The 16,899-nt window shown below is 37.3% G+C and overlaps 1 protein-coding gene and 1 non-coding gene across 4 annotated transcripts in view; one reads left to right on the top strand and one right to left on the bottom strand.

The window, feature by feature from the left end:
* Snx13 (sorting nexin 13) overlaps positions 1–16,899 on the top strand; it is a 152,201-nt gene that overhangs the window by 1,436 nt on the left and 133,866 nt on the right. The gene's annotated exons all lie outside the window — the stretch shown is intronic.
* On the bottom strand, positions 2,904–3,007 carry LOC124106111 (U6 spliceosomal RNA). The gene has a single exon (XR_006855997.1). It is a non-coding gene; the product is annotated as a U6 spliceosomal RNA (small nuclear RNA).

Genomic DNA, 16,899 nt, shown 5'->3' with positions numbered 1-16,899 from the left:
GTAAATACTACTTGATTGTAACTACTTATTTTTAGAAGTTAGAAGTTCACTTTATATTTCCATATTCTACAGGTTTTTCATTTCTGTAGTAATTTCATTGTTGGAAACTGTGACTACATCATGAATTTCTGTTGTGGTTAGCAGATTAAAAAATGAAAGTTTGTAAGCTGGGCACTGCGGCATATGCTTATAATCACAGCTGCTTGGGAGGATGAGGCAGGAGGATGCCAAGTTATGAACCAGCCTGAGCAACTTTGTAAGACATTTTCTCAAAAATAGCTGGGGATGCTGCTCAGTGGCAGAGCACTTGCCTAGCATGTGCAGGCCTTGGTTTCTATCCCCATGTGACAGCAGAAAGAAAGAAAGAACACACATAAGTTCTGTGTTTACCTTTAATGTGACATTTTGATGAGAATAGTTATCCTTATAAGTTTTCATAGGTGTCTCTAATACATAATGTTTTATAAGGCCATCTTTTGATAGAACTTGGCTGAATGTTTTAAAGATTTTTATTACTTTCACATGAAAGTGGTATCTGACTAGTAGTGGTGTCTTGATTTGTGAAAATTGGACTTCTGAAGTTTGTGTATTTACTATAATTTTGTTTGAGCAAAGTATTTTAAACAGTAATTAAATGACAGTAGCAAGATGTATGTTAGTGTTTTGTGTGTGTGCCTTCACAAGTTTGTAAGTGGCAGACTCAGGGTTTTAACCTTGGCATTTCCTACAGAGCCATTCTGTTAATCACTACTCTGGATCGCCTCTTCAAAGAAAGATCTAGATTAAATTATCCTTGGGTTTCATTTACAGTTTTCAGTATTCATTTTTATGGATTAGGAAACTGAAGCCTAGAGACTCATTCAAGGTTAAAAGATTATTAGTGACATAGTTGAAACTAGAATCTCATCTCTGGCTCTTGAGCACAGAGTGATGACCATTTTGCTCAGCCGCTATTCTTTTTCTTTTTTTAAAAAATATTTTTGGTTATGGGTGGACATGATATTTTTATTGGTGCTGAGAATTTAACCCAGTACCTCACATGTGCTAGGTAAGCTTTCTACCAATGAGCCACAACTCCAGCCTCAGCTGCTTTTCATTTAGTAGTTTTCATCTCTTTTGATAGGTTTTAAAACATGCTACTTCCTTGTCTGAATATTGTTAGTAAACTGAAAGGTTATTGTTACTTGAAGAAGACTTTTTACTTCACCTTAACTTTTTTCTGAACTTAAAAAAAAAGCAAAAAACAAAAACAAAAAGAAAACTTCTAAGCCTTGTGAAATGGTACTATTTTGAAATATTTTAGATGTAAAATTTCACTAAATATTGGTTACTAAAAAATTAGTAGTGTGGGACTTCTTTTTTACTGTATTAGTTCTAACTACTTAGATCTGCAGGTTTTAGAGGATGATTTAATTCATGTTGTATCTCAAAATATACAATGATGATTTGTGGCATGAAAGATTATCCTGCCTTTATGTTAGTCATGCACAGCAAGCATTGCCTGTGCTTAGAAAATTTGAATTTGTTCCTGGTTCCTTTACATCTCAGCATTGCAGTAGTGATATTATCTACATTAACCAGATGAAAAAACAGGTTGAGAAAGGTAAAATAGTTTGTTTAGAATCATGTAACAAGTGGTGGAGCCAGGAGTGGCATTTAGGTCCTCTTACTCAAAATTATGTGCTATTTTTTGTAGCTCAGTATGGAATGTATCTATCTTTTTTTTTTTTTTTTTTTTGTAGCTAATATCAGTTTACTTTTTTTTTTTTTTTTCCAAACCTAGGTGGGAATACTAAGTACAGTGACATGGTAACAGCAATTATAAGTGTTTATATGAAACTTCAGTTTTGCATTTTCAAAATATACCTTTAACTGAAACCTTTTCAGAAATGAGAAACCACCTGAGTTATTCATTAGAGCTCTTTTAAGTTAGGCTGAAAGGGAAAATTACTCAGTTGAGCAAACTAATATGTACATTGAACTTTGAAACCTGTGAAAGATATTAGATTAGTATGAATTGAAAACAGACCCAGTTATATAGTTCTCATTTGTAACTCTTTGGCTTCATTTTTTACTATTTATATTCTAAATGTAATTGAATTATTTATAAGACTTGCTAGTTATATTTTTGTTTTTTCATTTTTCATACAGGGATGAGGAATAAATATGTATATCTCACATAGATATGCACATATATATATATGTAAACGCATATATATGCACACAGATATATTTAATATCTTATTATAATTTTTTCCTTCTGTCTTTGCCTCTATTTGAATGTCATGCTTTTAATGTTTCTCCTATAGCATGTTGCAAAAAAATTTTCATGGTATACTTGAAATTTATTTGTTTAATATTAATCCGCTCAACCTCTGACACATCTCTGTCTCTTTTTTTAAACCAACAATAAAATCTGTGTATAAAAATTAGGACGGGAGATATTTAACTGAAACTTTGTTTTAATTAATCTGATTTTAACAGTAGAATATGATGAAATATTTATCAGTGAATTTTTGTTAGTATACTTTAAAACTTTTCTTGATGTTTTAAAAGCTATTAGGATTATGATTCTATGTATTATTGCGGAGAATGAAAGGTATAGAAGATGTATGAAAATGGAGTAAATTGGTTCTAGTGCTTTGGCATACTCTGGAGTTTTTTTTTTTTTTTGGTATGCAAAAGTTTATAACAACTTTATAAGAGACAAATACTACAAACAACTCAACTGCTCAACTGTCCATCAAAAAATGAGTGGATAAATCATTGTGGTGTAGCCACACCATGGAATACTACTGTACAACAAAAAAGGAATAGACTGTTGCTAACCACACACATATACACACAAATGGATGAATTTCAAGAGCATTATTCTGTTTTTTTAATTATATTTTTTCCTTTCTTTTAATATGGAATGCATCACGAATTTGCGTGTCATCCTTGCACAGGGGCCATGCTAATCTTCTCTGTATCGTTCCAATTTTAGTATGTCTGCTGAAGCGAGCACAAGAACATTATTCTGAATAAAAGAAACCACACATGAAGGGGTACAGACTTTATGATTTTGTGCATATGAAACTGTAACAGGGAACTGGAACATGGTGTCACATACCTGTAATCTCTGCTACTTGGAAGACTGAGGCATGAGCACACAGGTTTGAGGTTAGCCTGGGCAACTTATAGTGACCCCATTTCGAAAATGGGTAAGGGGTTGCTGGAGGTTGTTGTTGCATAAAATTAACTACCAGCCTTTTGTAACTTGTTCTTTAAAAAATACTGGATAAAATATGTAGCCAGACACTATGGAACACACCTCTAATCCCAGTGATTTGGGAGGCTGAGACAGGAGGGCTGTAAGATTGAGGCCAGCCTCAGCAATTTAGGGAATCCTATTAAAAAGTAAAAAAAAAAAATCAAAAGGGCTGGGAATATAGCTCTGTGGTAGAGCATCCTAGGTTTAATCCCTAGTACCAAAAAATAAGTTAAAAGTTATTAGTTGTTGGTTTGTAATGTGGGGCCGTAAGTGGATGTTAAATAAAAATTGTTTTTGTTAATTTATTAGATATAACACTGATTCTTAATTTTAAGGTTAACGGATATGATACAGATGGGAATGGCAAGAATTTAAAAACAGTCCCAGGTTAAAATAGTTGTTAGGGTATAAAAGGTTTTGTGGTTCACATAAATTCTGAGGATATTTACCTAAGGAAAATTAAATAGTTTTCTTCTCTTTAAGACTTCTCTTGCAGAGTGTGAGTCTGTAATCCCAGTAGCTCAGGAGGATGAGGCAGGAGGATTGTGAGTTCAAAGCCAGCCTCAGTAGAAGCCAGTCACCCTGTCTCTAAGTCAGATGCACAGTGAGGTGGGGATAAGGCTCAGTGGTCAAGTGCCCCTGAGTTCAATCACTGACCCCCCTCCCCCACCAAAAAAAAAAAAAAAAGACTTCTTATCACTTTTGATGGGTGATTTTTCTCACAAAGAAGGTGATAGAATTTGGAACATGTTGCATTTATTTAACCATGGAGACTTTCTTGTTTTGGGGGGAATCCTGAGATGTAGTGAGGAGGTGTGCATGTAGAAAGCATCTTTGAACTTCTAATGCTCTTTTAAAACATGAACATGTACGGGTGCACACATACGTTATGACTTGGTTTTTGAAATTATTTATAGTAGAAACATTCTTGGGATAAATCAATCCTTAAACTATATGAACTATTTCTTTAATTATTATTCATGACATTTTAAAGACTACTAATCAGAACAAGAACTCCATAGGTTCAGTGGCATTCAAAAGATGTTAAAGTTTGCAAACAATTTTATAAAGGGAGTAGAAGACCATCAGTGTTTAGAATGATTCTGGTTTGCCATTCTTCACACATCATTGTTTAGCATCTTTTGACCAGCTAAGCTGAATATTGCTAACTAGTTTTAATAATTTTTGTATCTATATTTATTTATTTCTGGGGATTGAACTCAGGGGCACTCAACAACTGAGCCATATCCCCAGCCCTATTTTGTGTTTTATTTAGAGACAGGGTCTCACTGAGTTGCTTATGCCTTGCTAAGTTGCTGAGACTGGCTTTGAACTCACAATCCTCCTTCTTCAGCCACTTGAGCCGCTGGGATTATAGGCATTTACCCCCACGCCCAGCTGGTGGTACGTACTTAGCTCTATCAACAATATTATTACAGTAGTAAGGCAACACATAAATTAACCTATATGTTAAGCATTATAAGGTATGAGTCTTTATGTACTTATTTTTGATGTGATGTTGGGGAAATCCTTTGAACTTTCTAAGCATTAGTTTCCTTCTGTGTATAATTGGGATAATAGCACCTTCCTAGCTGCATTCACAGTGTTATGAAGATCCAGTAAGATGGAGGGTATAACTATAAATTGTCAATCACTGTACAAACATTAGTGGTTAAAACATCAGTTCTTTTTTTTTTTTTTTTTTAATATACCTTGAACTAATATGAATTCAAGTCCTAGGCTTTAACTAGCTTCATTACTTACTAGGTTCTTGGTGGCTTAGCTTTGGGTGAAGGGAAGGTGGTCTTAGGCTATTGGTAAGTTTAAGGAACACAGGGAATAGGCTAAAAGAAGTGAAAGAAAAGTAAATGTACTGAGAGTAAGTCTTGCAATTACCAAACGAACAGTGTAGTTTCTTGTGTGTAGGTAAACTGATTTCAAAGAAATTCTTAAAGGATGTTCCTAAAAATGTTTTGAAAAAGGTGGCCCTTTTGAGGTGAAGCAGTCATTTGTATGTACATATTTTAAAATGTTTGTGGGAAATCTTTATTAACCCTAGAAACATTTTGAAAGGAAAATATGCTATTTAGGATAATATTTATAAGGATTTGATTGTAAATTATGCTATAAATTGATTTGAATAGATTAATATTTTCACCAAATATGTATATGCCTACTTTGTGCTAGGCACATGATAATAAGTTCTGGTGCTAAAGTGGTGAGTCAGACCAGAAACCTGCCCTCAGAAATCTATCAGAGCTAAATTTAGCTCTGCGCCACTTTGGACATCAAAGTGAAAGCCTGGAGGTCTTTGTCAAAATAAAACAAATACGATTAAAGGATGAAAAATTAAGAGGAAGACAAGGTTCAAGGATATAATTAAAAGATAAATTTGACTTAGATTAGTTTTTACAGTTGTAAGCAAATCACCTCAGTAGTTTCTGTAACATGGAAGCCCTGAAATGAGTTTCTTATAACTGAAGAGTCTCTACTGTCTTTAATTGTTCCATGGTAATTTATAGTGAGAAGAGAGCGGGTAATGGGGAGAACAGAGAAGTTTTTTTTTTTCCTTTTAATTTTTATTGTTGGTTGTTCAAAACATTACATAGTTCTTGACATATCATATTTCACACTTTGATTCAAGTGGGTTATGAACTCCCATTTTTACCCCATATACAGATTGCAGAATCACATTGGTTACACATCCACTGTTTTACATATTACTATACTAGTGTCTGTTGTATTCTGCTGCCTTTCCTATCCTCTACTATCCCCCATCCCCTCCCCTCCCATCTTCTCTCTCTACCCCATCTACTGTAATTCATTTCTCCCCCTTGTTTTTTTTTTCCCCCCTTTCCCCTCACTTCCTCTTGTATGTAATTTTGTATAACCATGAGGGTCTCCTTCCATTTCCATGCAATTTCCCTTCTCTTTCCTTTTCCCTCCCACCTCTCACCCCTGTTTAATGTTAATCTTCTTCTCATGCTCTTCCTTCCAACTCTGTTCTTAGTTACTCTCCTTATATCAAAGAAAATATTTGGCATTTGTTTTTTAGGGATTGGCTAGCTTCACTTAGCATAATCTGCTCTAATGCCATCCATTTCCCTGCAAATTCTATGATTTTGTCATTTTTTAATGCAGCATAATACTCCATTGTGTATAAATGCCACATTTTTTTTATCCATTCGTCTATTGAGGGGCATCTAGGTTGGTTCCACAGTCTTGCTATTGTGAATTGTGCTGCTATGAACATCGATGGAGCAGTGTCCCTGTAGCATGCTCTTTTCAGGTTTTTAGGGAACAGACCGAGAAGGGGAGTAGCTGAGTCAAATGGTGGTTCCATTCCCAGCTTTCCAAGAAATCTCCATACTGCTTTCCAAATTGGCTGCACCAATTTGCAGTCCCACCAGCAATGTACGAGAACAGAGAAGTTAAAAAAAAAATTCAGTGAATCTTTTTATTTATTTATTTATTCTTAAATAACTTTATTTTATTTATTTATTTGTATGTGGTGCTGAGGATTGAACCCAGGGCCTTCCATGTGTGAGGCGAGCGTGCTACCTCTGAGTCATAACCCCAGGCCAAATCTTTTTTATTTTTATAAAAATTAAAAAATATATATATTTTTGTGCAGTGTTGGGAATTGAACCCAGGACCTCACTCTCCATTGAACTAAGTTCCCCCTGCCCCTTTGAGTGGTGGAAAAAAAAAAAGAAGCTTTAAGTCTCCTTAGAGTGGTATAGCAAATTTTACTGAGAGACTTTGCCAAATTACATTACCCTAGGGAAAGTAATATTTGATTCCCTGATCCCTCACCTCCACATATTATATGTTTGTTTATTTGCTTATTGTATGTTTTTTTCCTACTAGGGTACTTCTGAGGCTGTAGCTTAAAGTTGTATTTCACAGCCTAGAACAGAGCTTGACATTTAGTAGCTGTCACTAAGTATTTCTTAAATGAATGCATGCTAAATATTTCCTCAAGAAAATTAAGAGAGAAACTGATGTCACCTTCCCTGTTTTCGACTGACCGCAGCTCATTCAGCCATAGAACAGGTAATTTCAGGCTGCAATTCGCCTGCGGCTTGCAGACAGATTGCTAGGGTTCAGCGCCTGGGTGCTTCTTAGAATCTGATCTTATCGGAGCGAACACCGAGCGCGGGGCGGCCGAGTTCCGGCTCCCGGAACCGTCCCGGAACCGCCCTGGCTCAGGGCTGCGGAGCCTGCGGAGGCTGCTTCTTGGACCCTGCTACTATCAGAGCATACACCAAGCACTAAGCAGCCGAATTCCGGCTCCCGGAACTGAGCCCGCGGGGACTGCTTCTTGGAGCTTACACTTATAGGAGCTTACACCGAGCACGGAGCGGCCGAGTTCCGGCTCCCGGAACTTCCCTGGACCGGGGCTAGGAGCCCGCGGAAACTGCGTCTCGGTCCGGGTCCTGCTGAGGGCCGGTCAGGACTCACCCGTTGCTTTGGTTGCCCGGCAAGGGGAACGAAATGCTGCCATTCGCATAGGATACCAACATGGCAGAGATCTGATGTCAGCAGAAAGCGGCGGAGGAGAGATCTTCATCAATACCAGCGGTGACATAAGCAGTTGGTCTCCTGGTAGGGGGGGGTGAGGCACAGTCACCCGAGTCTCCTCAATTTGTCCTCGAGCCAGAGGGGAGGAGCCGGGCCGCCGCCAGCGCCCGGAGCAGGCCCAGCGGCTCGCCAGCGTGGTGACCGTGTGACCCCAATTGGAGAGGGGGCGGAGCGGAGCCGCCACCCACACCCGCCAGGTGGGCAGACCCGCGACCCAGTAGTACATGGGCGTGGTAGGAGGGGCAGGGTAGAGCCGCCCTTCGCGCTTGCAATGTAAACAGACCTGTGACAGCCTGGCGGGTCAGGCCCAGTGGCCTGCCAGTGTGGTACACATGTCACCCCAACTGGAGTAGGGGCAGAGCAGATCCCTCTCCCACGCCCGGATCAGGCCCTGCCGGTGTGGTGGTCACGTGACCCCAATTGGAGTGGGGGCGGAGCGGAACCGCCACCCGTGCCCACAGGGTGAGCAGACCAGTGATCAACCTGCAGATCAGGCCCAGGGGTCCGCAGGCGTGGTAGGAGGGGCAGGGCAGATCCGCCGCCCGCGCCTCCAAGGTAGGCAGACCTACAACAGACCGGCGGATCAGGCCCAGGAGCCTGCCGGCGTGGTACAAACACCACCCTAATTGGAGTAGTGACAGAGCAGAGTCGCCTCCCGTGCCAGGAACAGGCCCAGCGTCCTGCAGGCGGGGTAGTCACGACACCCCAATTGGAGTAGGGGCAGAGCAGAGCCTCCACCTGTGCCCGAAAGGTGGGCAGATCTGTGACTGACCAGCGGGACAGACCCAGTGGCCTGCCGGTACGACAGACACGTCACCCCATTTGGAGTAGGGGCAGAGTAGAGCTGCTGCCCGCGCCTGCAGGGTAGGCAAACCTGCAACCGACCGGCGGATCAGGCCCAGTGGCCTGCCGGCGTGGTACACTCGTCACCCCAATTGGAGTAGGGGCAGAACAGAGCCGCCGCCAGCTCCCAGAACAGGCCTAGTGACCTGCCGGCGTGGTAGCCACGACACCCCCATTGGAATAAGGAGAGAGCAGCGCCGCCGCCCGCCCCTGCAGGAAAGATACGCAAGCAGTATGAAAAGAGAAGGAAAGAAAGGACCACAAGCAATGCAGGTCAACGCAACTTTAGAAGAGGTAACAGCTGCAGCAGATGGAATGTCAGATAAAGAATACAGGATATACATGCTTCAGATGATCTGGAGTATCAAGGAAGACATTAAACAGCAAAATCAGACAATGAAAGATCACTTCGACAACGAATTACGCAAACAAATCCAGGAAGCAAAGGATCAACTATACAGGGAGATAGAGGTTATAAAAAACAAGCAATCAGAAATCCTAGAAATGCAGGAAGCAATAAACCAACTTAAAAACTCAATGGAGAATACTACCAGCAGAGTAGAACACTTAGAAGATAGAACATCAGACAATGAAGACAAAGTATTTCAACTGGAAAAGAACATAGACAGCTCAGCAAGACTGTTAAGAAACCATGAGCAGAACATCCAAGAAATATGGGATAACATTAAGAGACCAAACTTAAGAGTCATTGGGATACAGGAAGGTACAGAGCTCCAAACCAAAGGAATGAGCAGTCTATTCAATGAAATAATACAAGAAAACTTCCCAGACTTGAAGAATGAGACAGAATCCCAAATCCTAGAAGCCTACAGGACGCCGAATGTGCAAAATCATAAGAGATCCACACCTAGACACATTATAATGAAGATGCCCAACATACAGAATAAGGAGAGAATTTTAAAAGCTACAAGAGAAAGGAAGCAGATTACATTTAGGGGTAAGCCAATCAGGATAACAGCTGATCTTTCAACACAGACTCTGAAAGCGAGAAGATCCTGGAATAACATATTTCAAACACTGAAAGAAAATGGGTTCCAACCAAGAATTGTGTATCCAGCGAAATTAAGCTACAGGATGGAGGATGAAATTAAAACCTTCCATGCTAAACAAAAGTTTAAAGAATTCGCAGCTAGAAAACCATCTCTTCAAAACATCCTCGCCAAAGCATTACAGGAAGAGGAAATGGAAAATAACAATGAAAACCAACAGTGGGAGGTAGGACAGTAAAGGGGGGGGGGAATAATCAAAGAGGAAAACAAACCATGTTTAGTAACATAAATAAACAAATATGGCTGGAAGAACAACCCATATCTCAATAATAACCCTAAATGTTAATGGCTTAAACTCACCAATTAAGAGACACAGGCTAGTAGAATGGATCACAAAACAAGACCCAACAATATGCTGCCTACAGGAGACGCATTTGATAGGAAAAGACATACATAGGCTGAAGGTGAAAGGTTGGGAAAAATCATATCACTCATATGGACTTCGGAAACAAGCAGGCGTGTCCATACTCATATCAAATAAAATAGATTTCAAGCCAAAGTTAATCAAAAGAGATAAAGAGGGACACTACATACTGGTTAAGGGAACCATACACCAACAAGACATAACAATCATAAATATTTATGCCCCAAACAATGGTGCAGCTATGTTTGTCAGACAAACTCTTCTCAAGTTCAAGAGTCTAATAGACCACCACACCATAATCATGGGAGACTTCAACACACCTCTCTCGCCACGGGACAGATCTTCCAAACAAAAGTTGAATAAGGAAACTATAGAACTCAATAACACTATTAATAACCTAGACCTAATTGACATATATAGAGTATACCACCCAACATCAAGCAGTTACACTTTTTTCTCAGCAGCACATGGATCCTTCTCAAAAATAGATCGTATATTATGTCACAGGCCAACTCTTAGACAATATAAAGGAGTAGAGATAATACCATGCATCTTATCTGATCATAATGGAATGAAACTGAAAATCAACGATAAAAGAAGGAAGGAAAAAGCATACATCACTTGGAGAATGAACAATAGGTTACTGAATGATCAATGGGTTATAGAAGACATCAAGGAGGAAATTAAAAAATTCTTAGAGATAAATGAAAACACAGACACAACATATCGGAATCTATGGGACACATTGAAAGCAGTTCTAAGAGGAAAATTCATTGCTTGGAGTTCATTCCTTAAAAAAAGAAAAAACCAACAAATAAATGATCTCATACTTCATCTCAAAATCCTTGAAAAAGTAGAGCAAAACAACAGCAAAAGAAGTAGAAGGCAAGAAATAATGAAAATCAGAGCTGAAATTAATGAAATGGAAACAAAAGAAATAATTGAAAAAATTGACAAAACTAAAAGTTGGTTCTTTGAAAAAATAAACAAAATCGACAGACCCTTAGCGATGCTAGCAAAGAGAAGAAGAGAGAGAACTCAAATTACTAGCATATGGGATGAAAAAGGCAATATCACAACAGACACTTCAGAAATACAGAAGATATTCAAAAACTATTTTGAATCCTTATACTCCAATAAATTAGAAGATAGTGAAGGCATAGATAAATTTCTTAAGTCATATGATCTGCCCAGATTGAGTCAGGAGGATATAGACAACCTAAACAGACCAATATCAATTGAGGAAATAGAAGAAACCATAAAAAGACTACCAACTAAGAAAAGCCCAGGACCGGATGGGTATACAGCAGAATTTTACAAAACCTTTAAAGAAGAACTAATACCAATACTTTTCAAGCTACTTCAGGAAATAGAAAAGGAGGGAGAACTTCCAAATTCATTCTATGAGGCCAACATCACCCTGATACCTAAACCAGACAAAGACACTTCAAAGAAAGAAAACTACAGACCAATATCTCTAATGAACCTAGATGCAAAAATCCTCAATAAAATTCTGGCGAATTGGATACAAAAACATATCAAAAAAATTGTACACCATGATCAAGTAGGATTCATCCCTGGGATGCAAGGCTGGTTCAATATACGGAAATCAATAAATGTTATTCACCACATCAATAGACTTAAAAATAAGAACCATATGATCATCTCGATAGATGCGGAAAAAGCATTCGACAAAGTACAGCATCCCTTTATGTTCAAAACTCTAGAAAAACTAGGGATAACAGGAACATACCTCAATATTGTAAAAGCAATCTATGCTAAGCCTCAGGCTAGCATCATTCTGAATGGAGAAAAACTGAAGGCATTCCCTCTAAAATCTGGAACAAGACAGGGATGCCCTCTCTCTCCACTTCTGTTCAACATAGTTCTCGAAACACTGGCCAGAGCAATTAGACAGACGAAAGAAATTAAAGGCATAAAAATAGGAAAAGAAGAACTTAAATTATCACTATTTGCAGATGATATGATTCTATACCTAGCAGACCCAAAAGGCTCTACAAAGAAACTATTAGAGCTAATAAATGAATTCAGCAAAGTGGCAGGATATAAAATCAACACGCATAAATCAAAGGCATTCCTGTATATCCGCGACAAATCCTCTGAAATGGAAATGAGGACAACCACTCCATTCAAAATATCTTCAAAAAAAATAAAATACTTGGGAATCAACCTAACAAAAGAGGTGAAAGACTTATACAATGAAAAGTACAGAACCCTAAAGAGAGAAATAGAAGAAGATCTTAGAAGATGGAAAAATATACCCTGTTCATGGATAGGCAGAACTAACATCATCAAAATGGCGATATTACCCAAAGTTCTCTATAGGTTTAATGCAATGCCAATCAAAATCCCAACGGCATTTCTTGTAGAAATAGAGAAAGCAATCATGAAATTCATATGGAAAAATAAAAGACCCAGAATAGCAAAAACAATGCTAAGCAAGAAGTGTGAATCAGGCGGTATAGCGATACCAGACTTCAAACTATACTACATAGCAATAGTAACAAAAACAGCATGATACTGGTACCAAAACAGGCGGGTGGACCAATGGTACAGAATAGAGGACACAGAAACCAATCCACAAAACTACAACTATCTTATATTTGATAAAGGGGCTAAAAGCATGCAATGGAGGAAGGATAGCATCTTCAACAAATGGTGCTCGGAAAACTGGAAATCCATATGCATCAAAATGAAACTGAATCCATTTCTCTCGCCATGCACAAAAGTGAATTCAAAATGGATCAAGGAGCTTGATATCAAATCAGAGCCGCGCCGTCTGATAGAAGAAAAAGTTGGCTACGATCTACAGTCGGTCGGGTCGGGCTCCAAATTCCTCAATAGGACACCCATAGCACAAAAGTTAATAACTAGAATCAACAAATGGGACTTACTCAAACTAAAAAGTTTTTTCTCAGCAAAAGAAACAATAAGAGAGGTAAATACGGAGCCTACACCCTGGGAACAAATCTTTACTCCTCACACTTCAGATAGAGCCCTAATATCCAGAGTATACAAAGAACTCAAAAAATTAGACAATAAGAGAACAAACAACCCAATCAACAAATGGGCCAAGGACCTGAACAGACACTTCTCAGAGGAGGACATACAGTCAATCAACAAGTACATGAAAAAATGCTCACCATCTCTAGCTGTCAGAGAAATGCAAATCAAAACCACCCTAAGATACCATCTCACTCCAGTAAGATTGGCAGCCATTCTGAAGTCAAACAACAACAAGTGCTGGCGAGGATGTGGGGAAAAGGGTACACTTGTACATTGCTGGTGGGACTGCAGATTGGTAACAGAAAAGTTCAATAAAATAAGCCTATTCTGTTTGAATGTTTAAACTAGAATCTTTATAATGTACTTCTGAAGTTAGAGTTAGTCCTGAGATCCTTTTATTCTCAATCATTTATGAAAGCCCTAAATGCTTTGCTTTTGACCTTAGCACCCTGCATTGTTGAAAAATCCTTAGTTGTTGCTCCACTAAATCCTGAATTGGTTTTGGTTCTGAAACCCTGAAACTATTTCTAGTTTCTTTATGGTTTGACACAGGATAGATACACAGTTCTTTGTATGACTTCTTTCTTTTCATGCTAGAGTTGTGTTACAGTGTGATGTATGGGCATGACTTCTTTCTTTTCATGCTAGAGTTGTGTTACAATGTGATGTGTGGAGAATGGTCATAGGATTCACCATATTTTGAGCTTGGAAGTTGTAAACTGCTATCGTATTATTTCTATGGAATAGGTATTATAAAATAAAATATCATCTCATTTCAGTTGTTACGTAAATGTTAAAAAATAATAGTCTGACTTCAAAACACACTATTAAATGTTATCCATTCTTTCTACAAGCCATGTTGGATTTTGCAATTTCTTTTTGGTATCTCTTCCTGAGTTTGAAATAACTGCTTTTCTCATATTTTTTCCTTAGCTGAGAAAATCATTGGTTTAATCAGACTGCAACTATTAGTATAATATCCACCTACTTTTACATCTGATTTTTTTCTCCTGCAGTATTGCAGATAGTCTAATTGTGATAGTTCAGGAGAGGGAAATACACTAGAGGGAGATTGGAGAAAACTTGAAGGGTGGAACACAACGAAGATATATAAAGAAACAAATTGTGTGCTTCATAAATCATAAAGGTTTTAGAAAACCTAATAGGCTTTGAGAGTGTCTTATGATTTATTCAAATTGTATTTTATGAACCCCAAATTCTAGAAGTTAATATCTGATAGAATATTCAGTAAAGTGTTTCAATTTAAAGTGTTTCATTTATAGTGAGGGAAGCTGGAATTAGCTGGATCAAAAAATATTGAACTTGAATTTAATTAGGGATATGGTTATCTTAATGTTTCATATAGGCAAAATCTGATTAGATTGTTATTTTTATATTAATGCACAGTTTATATGACTATGAAGACAATGAGATTATGTTTGTTATGGGACTCATATCACAAATGTATATTTCTTATTTCAGTGTATAAAAACTTTTTTTTTTTTTTTTTTGTACTGTGGATTGTGAACCCAGGGGTGCTTAAACAACTGAGCCACATCCCCAGCCCCTTTTTCTGTTTTGTTTAGAGATAGGGTCTCACTGAGTTGCTTAAGGCCTCGCTAAGTTGCTGAGGTTGGCGTTGAACTTGTGATCCTCCTGTTTCAGCCTTCCAGGCTACTGGGGTTATAGGTGTGGGCCACTGCACCCAGCTAAACTTTCGATTGAGTGAGGCTGGTGTCACATTAGTTAGGTTTGAATCTAAATTTTGTTGCTTCAAAACATTTTGGCTTTGGGGATGTTAGTAACTTTTCTGCCTCTGTTTTCTCATCTCTGTGATTTATGAATTACTAATACTTAATCCCATAGGGTTTTTATCAGTATTAAGTAGTACATGTTAAGTACATGTATTTCTCAAATACTGTACAGTATTTCTCAAAGTAACAATAAATAATACTAGGTATTATTATTTTTCTTTTTGTATAAATAGCAAGTGATTTTCAAAATTTAGAATTTAATTTTTGATGTTTTCTGTACTCTTGTTTCATTGAGTAAGTTTAAAAATGTTACTAATTCTTTTTTGACTCAGGTGATCCCATTCTTTCATTACTTTCAATCTCAGCTTTTATTGGCTTTCTAATTATTACATTTGCAAAGTGAATACTAAAAACTTGAGTTTAGACTCAATTTTAGGAGGGATGACACCTGACTTAATATTATGAATTGATCATAATCAGAAGTTTTGACTAACCATTATATTTGTGGCGGGGGCGGGGGAAGGAGGGGGAGAGAGAGAGAGAGAGAGAGAGAGAGAGAGAGACACACACACACCACTAAAATTTTAGTGAAGATAAAATGGGAAAATTCTCGTATACTCCCATATTATGCATTCAAAATGTTATTATTGTACAGTTTTCTGACATGTAAAGTACTATAATTCTTGCTAATTTAATAAGGTTATACAGAGTAGCTCTAAATTTATAGAAAGGTCTTAGAATAATCAAATAATTGAGTATTTTACAATTTATTAAATTCTATGAAATTGTCATAGGGAACAGAAAGGTGAGGAATGTTTAATTTGTTTTTCTAATATGTACTTGGTTTGTGTTATTAATAGTACTGTGTAGTAGTTTAAGAAAAGGATTTAGGGCTGAATTATTACAAATACAATCAGTACTTATATAAATCAGAATTATGGGTATTTAAGGAGATAAGTAATTTCCAGTTCCTTTATAAAATAGCTGCTCATATTGTATTATTACATGTGGGTTCATGTAATAATACAATAAACTGTTAGACTAAAGGAGTAGGGTGTTCTAATACAGTAACATTTTACTTAGCTAGAGATTATGCTACCAAGGTTCTTTGTGTGTGAGTTTCTGTCTGTCTCTATTTTCCCCTCTACATTTAGTTTTTTCTTTCTTGTTGTTGCTTTATGTATGTTTCCCCCCCACCACCACTTCTATATTTTCTGTGTTTTAAAGGCTTGCTTATGTTGAGTTTTGTTTTTCCAGTTTTCAGTTTTCCTTCCCCTCAAATAAATTTAAAAGACCACAATAGAAAATTTGTTTTATTTTTATGTTTGCTTCATTTGTGAATTTAAAAATATTTTTCATTGCTGATTTATAAGGTTAATAAATATGATAGTTTGTTTTTTCTTAAACATACAGCCCAGTATAATTTTATTATATAACTCTTGCCTGAATTTATACTGATTAAAAAGACTAATTTTCTTTCCATTAAATCAACATTATTGAGCTTATTTTTTTCAGTTGTGAATTAAGAGCATCTTGTGTTAGTTTTAGAGTCAGGATCATTGTTCTGATATTGATGTTTTACTCTGTAGTCCTCAGGATTATGCAGGAAATTTATCTGAATCTATACTAACTCTAGAACATACCCTGAAAGTTATCTTAATACCACAGAATCTGCATTGGATTCTTTAAGAATATCAAGGACTTTAAGATATTATGATCAGATTAGTTCCATTATTTCTGATAAATTAAATTTTTGAATCTTTATAAATTGATTATTCAGATGTTGTATGCAGAATTTCGTTTACCCCTTTTAAAAAACACCTATGTGATAGTGTAGTAGTTCAGAACGTGCTTAGATTTTAAGCTAAGCTCAGTTCATGCTTCAGTTCTATGACAACTGTTTCTTTTTCTGTTGAATATATTTAGTAATATAACTTATGTTGTGAGAATTGGATATATGTAAAGCAGTCACAAAAGTCCTAATAGTACTTAGTAAATGCTAGC

Source organism: Marmota monax, unplaced genomic scaffold, assembly GCF_021218885.2.
Source record: "Marmota monax isolate L192 unplaced genomic scaffold, Marmota_monax_Labrador192_F-V1.1 WCK01_AAM20220418_F8-fsc00057, whole genome shotgun sequence".
NCBI classification, from domain to species: Eukaryota; Metazoa; Chordata; class Mammalia; order Rodentia; family Sciuridae; genus Marmota; species Marmota monax.
Note: the sequence above shows the minus strand (reverse complement) of the source record. Positions and strands in the feature narration are given on the sequence as shown.